The following is a 13,649-nucleotide window of genomic DNA, read 5'->3' as shown; positions in this document are numbered from 1 at the left end:
GTTTTAAGTCAACTTTTCCACTCTTAATTTTTCACCCTCATCAAGAGGCTCTTTAGTTCCTCTTCACTTTCTGCCATTTGAGTGGTAACATCTACCTATCTGAGGTTGTTGATATTTCTCCTGGTAGTATGGATACCAAAAGATAAAAATATTGATCTATGTATTCATTAAGATAACCTACCAAGATACAGCTAGGTGGGACATTTAGTTTATCACCGCAACTCTGTGGCTAGATATATATAATATCAATTTAAATAAGATTATTTTGAGGGTTTTATGAACTTTTGATTCCTTTTCACACTATTATGGATAGAGTTTGTTCATGTGCTACTCTAATAAGTCACTTTATTAGTTGGACACATCTAGGAAACTAAAACACTAATCAAGACTGGTCTGTTTCTCCTTAGCAAATATTAACTAGAATTATTAAAACTGTATGTTATCAAAAAAAAAAAGAATTAAAAACTGTATGTTATCAGCAAATTTCAACTGTCAAAGGCCAACACTTACAAGAAAAATGTTTATATTTCTCTCCAATTTTGAGGTATTTCCTGTATTTTCTTTCTCAATGACTAAAATTCTTCTAAATGGACCATTGTATTCCAGGTAAAATGGACCATTGTATTCCACGCTTCTAGACCTTAAATTGTGTTTGTTCTAAAGAGAAATGCTACACCTCTGTGTAGCATCAAAGTTCATGTTGTCAGTGTGTTAGACTAGTTCAAGAGGGAAGGAGTAGCTAATTAAGTTAGTTTTTAAAATGTCAATTCAAAGGGTTTTCTCTGAATTTTGTCAATCTCACCCAAAAGTTGATACACATTAAAAAGCAAGAGATAAGCGTGAAAGCTATTTTATTCATCTATTTCATGCAATCAATTAGATCTTCTTGTAGTGGCATTCCTTTTTCTGCTACTGTAGGTCTTATGAAAGCTTACATTAGCTTCCTAATATGTGTTTCTCCTTTCACCTGTTTCCCAAGAATATTGGCCTTGTAAAAACTATCCTAGGGAGTATTTCCCACAAGTTTGAACTTACCTGTTTCTTTCTCATTTGGTAGAAAATCCTGTAAAACATTTATGTATTCAGTGTTTTATTGGTTGTTTCCATTTTTGAAGTTTACTTAGATAAAGTTCACATGGCATAAAATTAACAAGAGGCATTAATACATTCACAATGTTGGGCAGCCACCAACTCTATATAGATCAAAGCTGTTTCAGGCACTGCAAAGTAAAATTTCTTACCTATGGGGAAGTTTCTTTCCATTTTTCCTTCCCCCTAACACAAGCAACCACCAATCTGTTCTATGTCTATGGATTTAATCTATTCAGTGTACTTCATATAAGTGGAATCATAGAATGCTGACCTCTTGTGTCTGACTTATTTCACTTAGCATAATAATTTGGAGGTTTACGCATGTGGTAGCATGTATCATACCATTTCTGCACTTAGTATGGCTGAATGTTCTATTGTATGTATATAGCACAGTTTGTTTATCCATTCATCGGGTGATGCACATTTGGGCTCTTTGCGTGTCTTAGATATTATGAATAATGCTGGAATAATGAATTTGTACATATATTTACTTGAGTGCATATTTTTCAGCTATTTTGGATATATTCCTTTGCCTCTAATAATACATATTTAATTAGAGTATTATTTGTATAATATCGATTCTTAAAGATTTTCTTGATGTAACATTTCCACCATTTTTTATACTAATTTTTTTCTTTTTTGTCCATGCTGTGTGGCATGCAGAACTTCTCCAATCAGGGATTGAACCGCCCCCTGCATTGGAAGCATGGAGGCCACTGGACCATCATGGAAGTCCAGTTTTAATCTTTTTTAAGTGTGAAGTTCAGTAGTGTTAAATATATTCACCTTGTTAAATAGAACTAGAACTTTTTCATCTTAAAAATACAAAAAACTATGTATATTAAGTGATTACTCTTTTTTGTCCTTTCCCCACAGTTCCTGGTAACCATAATTCATTCTATTTTCTGTTTATATGAACTTGGCTACTTTAGATACCTTATCAAAGTAGAATATAGTACTTTTATAACTGGCTTATTTCAGTTATCATACTGTTGTCCTTGAGGCTTATCCAAGTTGTAGCGTATGATCAAGAATATTATTCCACTGCTTGTATATACCACATTTAAGTCATTCTTCCATCAATGGACATTTTGATTCCATCTCTTAGCTATTGTGAATAGTGCTGCTCTGAACATGAATGTACAAATATGTCTCCCAAACTCTGCTTTCAGATCTTTTTTAAGATTTTATTGCAGCGTGTTTGCTTTACAGTGTTGTGTTGGTTTCAGGTACACAGCGAGGTGATCCAGTTATAAATATGTTCATTCTTTTTAAGATTATTTTCCTATACAGGCTATCACAGAATATCATGTAGAGTTTCCTGTGCTACACAGTACTATTTTATATATGGTAGTGTGTGGATGTTGGGGGTTTCCAAGGTGGTGCTAGTGGTAAAGAACCTGCCTGACAATGCAGGAGATGTAAGAGATGCAGGTTCAGTCTCTGGGTTGGGAAGATCCCCTGGAGGAGGGCATGGTAACTCCCTCCAGTATTCTTGCCTGGAGAATCCCATGGACAGAGGAGCCTGGCGGGCTACAGTCCATAGAGTCGCAAGGAGTCAAGCGTGACTGAGGTGACTTAGTACGCATGCAGGCAGTGTGTGTATGTTCATCTCAACCTCCTAAATGATCCTCCCACTGTTTCCCATTTGGTAACCATAAGCTTGTTTTCTGACTCTGTTTCTGTTTTGGAAATGTTTGTTTATATCATTTTAAAAAAATTAGATTCCACATGAGTTATATCATGGTATTTGTTTTTCTGTGGCTTATTTCACTTAGTACTGTAAAATAATCTTTAGGGCCATCCATGTTGCTGCAAATGCTATTATTTCATTCTTTTTATAGCTGAGTAATATTCCAATGTGTATGTGCACCACAACCTTATCCATTATTCTAACATTTAGACTGCTTTCATGTCTTGGCTATTGAAAAAAGTGCTAAACTGAACATTTGGGTACATGTATATTTTTGAATTATGGTTTTCACCAGGTATATGCCCAGGTGTATGATTGCTGGTTAATATGGTAATGCTATTTTTAGATTTTTGAGAGAACTGTTATTTTTCATAGTGGTTGCATCATTTTACAGTATTACCAAAGATGCATAAGGGTTCCAGTTTCTCCGTGTCCTGACCAACACTGATTTTTTTTTTTTTTTTTATAGTAGTCATCCTAATGGGTATCAGGTAATATCTCTTTGTGGGTTGGATGTGCATTTTTCAGATAATAAGTGATGTTGGGCATCTTTCCATTTGCTTCATTGGCAATTTGTATATCATCTTTAGAGGAATATCCAAGTCTTTTGCTCATTTTTAGATAGGTTTATTTAATTTCCTGCTGGGTTTCAAGAGTTCTTTATGGATTCTAGATATTAGTCCTTTAACAGATACACTGTAGCAACTTAGCAGCAGCAGCAGATATACTTTGCATATATTTTCTCACATTCTCTGAGTAGCCATTCAATCAATGATTGTGTCATTTGAACAAAAGTTTTTTAAGTTTGATATAGTTCCATCATCTATATCTGCTTTTGTTGCATGTGCTTTTGGTGTCAGATATATCCAAGAAATCATTGCCAAAACCATTGTCATGAAATTTCTCTCGATATCCTTCTAGGAATTTCATAGTTTTAGGTCATACATTTATGTCTTTATAATAGAGTTCAGTTTTGGATATAGTGTACTATAAGGGTCTAACTTCATTTTTTGCATGTGAATATCCAGTTTCCCCAGCACCATTTGTTGAAGAAACTGTGCTTTCCCCATTAGATGGTGTTGGCATCCTTATTGAGTATCATTTGCTAATATACACAAAAGTTTATTTCTGTACTCTATTTCATTGCACTGTTTTAATGATCTGTCTTCAAGGCAATGCCAAATTGTTTTGATTTCTGTAGCTTTGTAATGTTTTTAAATCATGAAGTGAGCCCTCCAAATTTGTTCTTTTTTACAGTTTTTTAACTGTAAAGGTTCTTTCAAAGTTCTACATAAATTCTGAGATGAATTTTTCTATTGTGAAAAATGATATTGGAGTTTTGATTGGGATTCTGTTAAATCTGTAGGTTGTTTTGGATAGTACAGATATCTTAATGTTAACTCTTTTAACTGTACACTGGATGTCTTACATTTACTTGTACTTCCGTAGATTTCTTTCAGCAGTGATTTATAGTTTTCTGTGTACAAGTCTTTCACTTTCTTGGTTACGTTTATAATTTTGTAAATGGAATTGTTTTCTTAGTTTCCTTTTTTTGATTGTGAATTGTTGTTTCATAAATGCCTCTGATTTTTATACATTAATTTGGTATCCTGCAACTTTACTTAATTGGTTTATTAGTTCTAGCAGGTGTTTTGTTTGTGTGCATGTGCACTTTGCAAGCATAACTTTCCTTCCTTTTCTGCTTGGCTAGCTGGGTGCCTTTTATTTTTTTCCTGATGGCTCTGTCTAGGACTTCCAATAATATGTTGAATAGAAATTGTGAAAGCAGGCATCCTTGCTTGGTTACTGATGTTAGAGGAAAAGATAGGAGAGTGCGGGGAGGAGCTAGAGATATATGGAGATATGACATTGCTTGTATTTAACTGGAGCTAAATACATTTAAATTTATTGTGATTATTTATAGATCGAGTTTTACTTCTCCTGTTGTGTTTTTGCTATTATTTTCTCATATTCTCTAGCCTTCACTTTTTCTTAACAACTTTTAGGTTTATTGAGAGTTTCTGTTTACATCCCTTCTGTTTTTTACATTTCTCTTTCTGTTTTTGAAAACCTGATCTTTATTTCTCTTACTTTAATCATTACTTATAATTTTACCATGTGTATTTAGTTTTATAATCAGTATCTTTAGTATATTTATCTCTGTGAAAGGCATAATACAGAATTGAGGCAAACACTGAAAAGTATACAATGAAGAACCTGAGGTTGCAATCCTGATAGCAGATAAAATCAAATTTAGGACCACAGCAATAAACTAGACAAAGAGGGATAACTTATAATGCTAAAAGTTACATTTCAAGAAAAGATGCTCAACATCGCTCATTATTAGAGAAATGCAAATCAAAACCACAATGAGGTACCATTACTCGCCAGTCAGGATGGCTGCTATCCAAAAGTCTACAAGCAATAAATGCTGGAGAGGGTGTGGAGGAAAGGGAACCCTCTTACACTGTTGGTGGGAATGCAAACTAAGTACAGCCGCTATGGAAAACAGTGTGGAGATTTCTTAAAAAACTGGAAATAGAACTGCCATATGACCCAGCAATCCCACTTCTGGGCATACACACTGAGGAAACCAGATCTGAAAGAGACACGTGCACCCCAATGTTCATCGCAGCACTGTTTATAATAGCCAGGACATGGAAGCAACCTAGATGCCCATCAGCAGATGAATGGATAAGGAAGCTGTGGTACATATACACCATGGAATATTACTCAGCTGTTAAAAAGAATTCATTTGAATCAGTCCTAATGAGATGGATGAAACTGGAGCCCCTTATACAGAGTGAAGTAAGCCAGAAAGATAAAGAACATTACAGCATACTAACACATATATATGGAATTTAGAAAGATGGTAACGATAACCCTATATGCAAAACAGAAAAAGAGACACAGAAATACAGAACAGACTTTTGAACTCTGTGGGAGAAGGTGAGGGTGGGATATTTCAAAAGAACAGCATGTATACTATCTATGGTGAAACAGATCACCAGCCCAGGTGGGATGCATGAGACAAGTGCTCGGGCCTGGTGCACTGGGAAGACCCAGAGGAATCGGGTGGAGAGGGAGGTGGGAGGGGGGATCGGGATGGGGAATACATGTAAATCCATGGCTGATTCATGTCAATGTATGACAAAAAAAAAAAAAGGTGAAGATACATCATTTGTGAATGACTGTGAACCAAATGACACAGAATCCTCCAATATTAAATAGAATCTACTGAAAATGAAAGCTTTAATAGAAGATTGAAGTTAATTCACCTATTAAAAGAAAGGTATTTCAAATTACAACATAATGCAAAACTAATTCTATGCTCTACACAAAGAACACTTATTTAAAAAGTTAATAAAATGACTAAGAATTAAAATGTAGACCACACAAAACAGGAAGTTGGCAGAAAAAATTAGTCACTTGCTGAGGTGAGGAGAAACAATCTCGTATTTTGGTAATGTAAAATGAATGTACCTAAGAGTAGATTGGGGGCAATATTTTACAAAAATATGAATCCACCCTTCAAGCAACCAATCTCACTATTAGGAAGATATCCTAAATATATGCCTCCAATAATACAAAAACACATATGTAGAAACTGATTAATTGCAGCATTGAGAATTACTTGTATGTCAAACATAAGAAATAATAAACCATGATACATAAATGTACTCGAGTGTTTATACAACTGTAAAAAAGAATAAGGAAGAGAGCAGTGAACTGAAACAGAAAAATTTCTCAGTTATTTTTATATGAGGAAGCAATTGAAAAATAGAATATGTATTATGCCACATTTGGTATAAGAAAGGAGAAACTGTAAATAATAACCATATTTTTGCTTGTCTCTGAAAAGAAATGCAAAAAGAATAAAGCATGCAAAATGATGTCACCAACAAGAGCTGGGGTTGAGAAAGTGGATAAGAGCAAGTGATATTTCTATAAATAATATTTGTAAAATGCTGATTTCTGCAAGCATGTGAATACTATTTATATTTTTATGGTTGCAGTAAAATGGAAAGAAGGATAAACTAAAAATGAAAACAGAAGCAAATTAACCCAACTGTATTCAAATGAATGATACCCAAATTGAAATAATTAATTGAATATGAATACAGTATTTTTATTTAGAAAATTAGTGAATATTTTAATGTATCAGAAGCCAGAAACCTCCCTTTGGAAGAAAAATAGCAAATATTCAAACGGGTAAAGAAAGAAAATTATTGGCCAGGTTGAACTGAAGGTGTTCATATGGACTGATCATTTCTAAAATAATGTATGTGCATATCCTTGGAGAAATAGCTAATTGTATGACTGGTTCAGGGAAGTACAAGATGAGAATAGAACATATTGCCAGGCCAGAAAGTAAAGAAGCCTTTAAAAAAAAGAGTGCATGTGATAAGGACACAGATACTACTTGAATGGGCTTCCCTGGTTGCACAGTGGTTAAGAATCTGCCTGACAATGCAGGAGACACAAGAGATCTGGGTTCAATCCTGGGTTGGGAAGATCCCCTGGAGAAGGAAATGGCAACCCACTCCATTTTGTTGCCTGGAAAATTCCATGGACAAAGGAGCCTGGCGGGCAGGCTATAGTTCCATGGAGTCGCAAAGATTCAGACACGACTGAGCGTGCACCCATATAGGCAAGCTCGCCACCTGAATAGGCTTCCACTGGTCAAATCTGGGACAATTTAATCTACAAAATAATTAAGGAGGGTGATGAATTACACATTTTGAAATAAGATGTAATTCATGAGACCACACCTGTAACAAACGCTGGTCAGTTGGATGGTTAAGAAGGAAAAAGTAGACTCATTCAGTAAAAAGGCCGAATGTGGACCACTAATTTTGGAGGAAATGACACAGATAGAAATAATCATGTTATAATCACCACTGGTAAATGTCGGTAAGGTTCTTAAAGTTATAGATTTTAAGATCACATAGATTCCATCATAGATTAAATATTGAAGGTAAAATGAGTATCTTAGTGTCTCAGCATAATTTGCCTTTTAATTACAATGGAAAATAATAGTAACTATACAGCAGAGAACCTTACAATACAACCTTAACCCTTAGTACAATATCTGAATAATTTTTAAAATAATTCTACTGGTCCAAAATAAATACCAAACAGCTCTATTTAATAAGGAAATTCATGCAATTTAATAATAGTTATATATGAAGGCTTAATAACCATTTAAAATATATGCAAACTGAGGAAAGAAACATAAAACCATTTCCTTTCTTTCCTAAATAAATTCCTAATGGGATGTTGTGGACATTTTGGACACTGAACAAATTCTCCACATTGAATACCAGGGTTTGCAATATTATGACATCTTGGGAAGAACACAGGATGATCTAACTGTGAACTGACCTCAAGCTAATAGTTTATGCAGTTACTGGCAGATAACATGTGTTACTGTGGTTCCTTCAAAAATTAAAATTACCCTTGGTCACCCTGTGTGTTCATCATGGGACCCTAGGGGGAGAACCCTGTTTATAAAACATATCAGATAATGCTTTGATATTATGATAAAAATTAACATTATTAACAAGGGGCAGGTAGACATTTTGTGCCTCAGATATGATACCTATACATTGAAAGGGGCAAAATACAGAATATTCAAACTAGGAATATAAAACCTGAATCTAATCATAAGAAAACAAGACAAACTCAAAAAGTTTTGTTTTTAAATAAAAGTTAAATAAAAGCTGAAAATTTTTTCTAGGTCCAGGGACACTGAAGACAAATGACAACTCAATATAATACCTGATCCTAGACTGAATTTCTCTTTTAATTTTTTTCTATAAAATTTTGGGTGTTTTTTGAAGTATAATTGATAGTATATTAGCTTCAGGTGTACATGATGATTATTTGATATTTATACATATTGTAAAATGATCATCACAATGAGTATAGTTAACATCTGGCACCATACATAGTTACAAACTATTTTTTTAATTGAAATATAGTTGATTTATGATATCATTAGTTTCAAGTATATAGCACAGTGGTTCAGTTACACATTTCTTCAGATTCTTTTCCCTTATAGGTTATAAAAAACTAATGAATATAGTTCTTGTGCCATATAGTGGGTCCTTTCTCTTTTGGAAATAAGTTCATTTGTACCTTTTTTTTAAATCCACACATAAGCAACATATAATATTTATATCCGTTTGGCTTAAGTAGTATGATAATTTCTAGGTCCATCCACGTTGCTGCAAATGGCACTATTTCATTCTTTTTATGGCTGAGTAATATTCCATTTTATAGATATACCACTTCTTTATCCATTCCTTTGTCCATGGACATTTAGGTTGCTTCCACGTCTTGGCTATTGTAAAGAGTGCTACAGTGAACATTGGAGTCTGTGTGTATTTCTGAATTATGGTTTTCTCTGGGTACATGCCCAGGAGTAGGATTGCAGTATCATATGGTATCTCTGATCTTGTTTTTTTAAGGAACCTCCATGCTGTTCTCCATAACGACTATAGCAATTTACATTCCCACCAACAATGTAGAAGGGTTCCTTTTTTTCTACAGGCTCTCCAGCATTTATTATTTGTAGACTTTTTGATGATGGCCATTCTGACTGGCGTGAGGTGATACCTCATTGTAGTTATGATTTGCATTTGTCTAACAATTAGTGGGTGTTGAACATCTTTTCATGTGCCTTTTGGCCATATCTTCTTTGGAGAAATGTCTTTATAGAGCTTCTGCCTGTTTTTTGACTGAGTTATCTTTTTTTTTTTTAATATTGAAGTGTGAACTGTTTGTATATTTTGGAGGTTAATCTTGTCACTTGCTTCATTTGCAGATATTTTCTTCCATCCTTTAGGTTGTCTTTTCATTTTATTTAGGTTTCTTTTGCTCTGCAAAAGTTTCTAGTTTAATCAGGTCCCATTTGTTTATTTAGTTTTTATTTCCATTACCTAGGGAGATGGATCCAAAAGGATTTTGCTATAATTTATATTAAAGAGCATTCTGCCTCTGTTTTCCTCAAAAATTTTTACAGTATACAGTCTTACATTTGGGTGTTTAATCCATTTTGACTTTATTTTTGTGTATGGTATTAGAGGATGTTCTAATTTCATTCTTTCAAATGAAGCTATCCAGTTTTCCCAGCAATGTTTGTTGAAGAGACTGTCTTGTCTTCACTGTATATTCTTGCCTCCTTTGTCACAGATTAATGGACCATAAATACATGGTCAAGCCTTACTTTTGAGCTTTCTCTCCTATTCCACTGATTGATATTTCTGTTTTTGTGCTAGTACCCCACTGTTTGAATTGGGCTTCCCTGGTGGCTCAGTGGTAAAGAATCCACCTACCAATGCAGGACACGTGAATTTGATCTCTGGGTTGGGAAGATCCCCTGGAAGAGGGCATGGCAACCCACTCCAGTATTCTTGCCTGGAGAATTCCATGGACAGAGGAGTCTGGCAGGCTACAGTCCATGGGGTTTCAAAGAGTTGGACATGACTTAGTGCCTAAACAACAGTTCCACTATACTGTTTGGATTGCTGTAGCTTTATTCTGAGGTTAGGGAACCTGATTTCTCCAGCTCCCATTTATTTTTCAGGATTGTGTTGGCTATTTGGGGTCTTTAATATTTCTATACAAATTAAAAAATTAATTTTTAGCTTTGTGAAAAATGCCATTAGTAGTTTAATAGGGATTGCCTTGAATTTGTAGATTTCCCTGAGTAGTGTGGTCATTTTGACAATATCAGCCCAAGAACATGATGGTATATTTTTCCATCTCTTTGTGTCACCTTTAAATTCTTTCATAAGCTAGACTGGTTTCTTTACTAGAGGAAAAAAATGCTATACAGTGGATTATTGCAGCAATCAACAAACTGGAATATGGAGAGCAATTTAGATAAAAGTCACTATTACATGTTCATAAATTCACTGTGGTTATATAAAAGAATATCCTTATGTTTAGAAAATACATACTGAAGTGTTAGGGATAAAGGGAGATGACATACACAGCTTACTCTGTTCGAGTGAAAGAAAAAGATAGGAAGAGAAAGAGCATGAGTAAAAGAAAAATGAAGTAAGTTTATGTAAAAATTCTTACTTATCTACTTTGTAAGTATTTTGCAACAAAAGATGTGTTTTTAGGAATTCTGGAGAAAGTAAAATATTTTCCATGTTTCACTCTATTTATTCACCCAATATAGGATACTTTTCAGAAAATAAGAGTATGGAAGAATTATTTTAAAGATGTCAGGAAATTCCTCTTACTTTGAATACAAAGTTTTTTTTAGATACTTTTTTCTGTTATTAATTCCATAATCTCCCTTTCAAGTTTGTCATAGTCAAACCAGATTAATTATGCATTTATATTACTCATCCAATTTTGAGCTAATTAGATTGTAAATAGCTTGATCTCTTTCATATTTTAATCCCTATTTTAAAAACCTGTGCATTTTAATTAATGTAGAAACACTCACAGATAAATTAAAATTACAACCTCATACAGATTTTTCAGATACATAAGATACTGTTTTATGTCTTCTGAAATTAACATAAATTGAAGGATCATAATGTTAAAACAGATGCATTTATTGCACTTACTTCACCTTCTAACACAGTGTTAATGCTTTCATGATGAACAGTATTTATGCAAATACCAAATGTTTCGAACTGATGTGTTTGAAAATACAATGATGGGCAGCCTCCAGTAATGAGAAATGATCATGAATATGCACAAATCATTCCATCTGTGTTTTAGCTTGCTCCAGTCTTACAGTACCCAAGCATATTATCTGATATATTCATAAAATAATCAACAAGTTTTGGAATAATGAAAGAGGAATTATATTTGCAGGCAGTGGATACAGATTGCTACCATGTTGATCAATTATCCTCACCTCCGTTAGCTTAAGAAAGAAAAACCGAAACCAAAAGAAAAAAAACTGGTCATTATAGTTGATATTTTGTCAAAGTTAAGGGAGTAGGTAGGAGTTAAGGGAGTATTAGGGAGTATTAGCCTATTGCCCTTATATGATTTTGAACCACAGAATGGAATGTAAAAAGATAGTAACCTCTTATTTAAATTTTATGCACACTACCAAAAGAGTCTGCACTGAAAATCATAGTGTCCTGTCTTCCTCATACCCTCCCCATATTTTACCCTTGTAATCTATTATCTACTGCAGCTTCCTTCATCTCAGTAAGATTTAGTGACCCACTCCAGTATTCTTCCTTTGAGAATCCCGTGGACAGAGGAGCCTGGTGGGCTACAGTGCAGGGGCCACACATATGTTATATGCTGTCCATTCTACCTTTTAGAACTATACGCATTGAGCAGTATCTATGTGTTCTTAAGTGTTTCATGCCTTAACTGAAGCATATCTCCTGCCTTGAGAATTACTTTATCTGTAACCCTACCCCCTGGTGACTATTCACTCACCGCTTATGCACTTTGTTTGCTGTGCTTGATGTTGTTTGTTCCTTGTTATAAGGTCCAGATCTATACTCTTTAATCTGTTAGATATTCTGCACTTTCAGGCATGTGCCTTTACCCTATATTATCCAACATTTCCTCTTCTTGTTATGATCTATAACATGTAGGCATCTCACTTAAGTATTCCTCTCCATCCTACTTATTGCCAACATTCTGGGTGACCACACTTTCCATATAGAATACCATCTCAACACTTAGTCTCTCTGTTTTTTAATATCTTTATCTCCAATGATTTTTTCCTTTTCCTTCCTCAGCCACATAATCCTACATCATAAGTTAGATCTTATTTCACCCATTAGTGTTCCTACCACCCACCTTTGCTCTTGATACCTGCCTTGTCAGCTCACTTGTGAATTATTTCCATCCATACATTCTTTCGATCCCAGGTGAATCTCTACTTTCCTATATTTCCATTTCTTGCCCTCTTCATTTACCCCTCCATATTCAATCTTTGCTCCCTATTTCATTATTTTAATAACTCTCATGCCAACACTGTAATCCTCATTCATTTTTTTTAATTCTCATTGCACACACAGGGAAAATTCTAAATCATAATCATCTTTTTTTCCCTACATTCCAAACAAGGTCATAGGTACTACTGGAGAGACAGCACTCAACATATTTGTGCATTAGCACTATACATACTTTTCAGAACCTCAACAATGTCATCTCCACCCTCCTTTTTAGGAATCCTACATAACCTATTTTGTCAACTACTAACTTTATAATAAAACCTTTCAATGGTCAATGAAGCTGATCAAATTATTTTTAAAATTGTCTATTAGACCATAGTCTGCTTAGTCGCTCAGTCGTGTCCGACTCTCTGCGACCCCATGGACTGTAGCCCACCAGGATCCTCTGTCCATAGGGATTCTCTGGGCAAGAATACTGGAAGAGGTTACCATGCCTTCTTCCAGGTTATCCTTCTAACCCAGGGATCGAACCCAGGCCTCCCACATTGCAAGCAGATTCTTTACCATCTGAGCCACCAGTGAAGCCCGTTCACAATGATGTTTCTTTAGAGTGGTTGACATGTGCTGCGTCTACTTCCTCACTTCTTTTTTCACACCTCAGACCCATTCAGCTGCTCCAATCACTCCATCAAAACAACAGTTACTGTAATTACTCAGGACCTTCTGGAGGTTAATTTGGAAGCATATTTTTACGTTTCTTAATTGACTGGTGAATTACTTCCTTTTAAAAACATTTCTCTTGGCTTTTGCCACTCAAGCTTTATTTATCTCATTCTGCTATACCTGGCCCTTGTTCCTCAATCTTTTTTTCTAGATTGCCACCTCTCTCCCTCACAACACTAGAGTTCCTCAAGACTTAGTGGTGTTATCTTTTCTCTTCTTACCCTCACTTTATTTGTGTTAAAAGC

The sequence above is a fragment of the Cervus canadensis genome, chromosome 1 (genome assembly GCF_019320065.1).
Source record: "Cervus canadensis isolate Bull #8, Minnesota chromosome 1, ASM1932006v1, whole genome shotgun sequence".
NCBI lineage: Eukaryota > Metazoa > Chordata > Mammalia > Artiodactyla > Cervidae > Cervus > Cervus canadensis.
Note: the sequence above shows the minus strand (reverse complement) of the source record.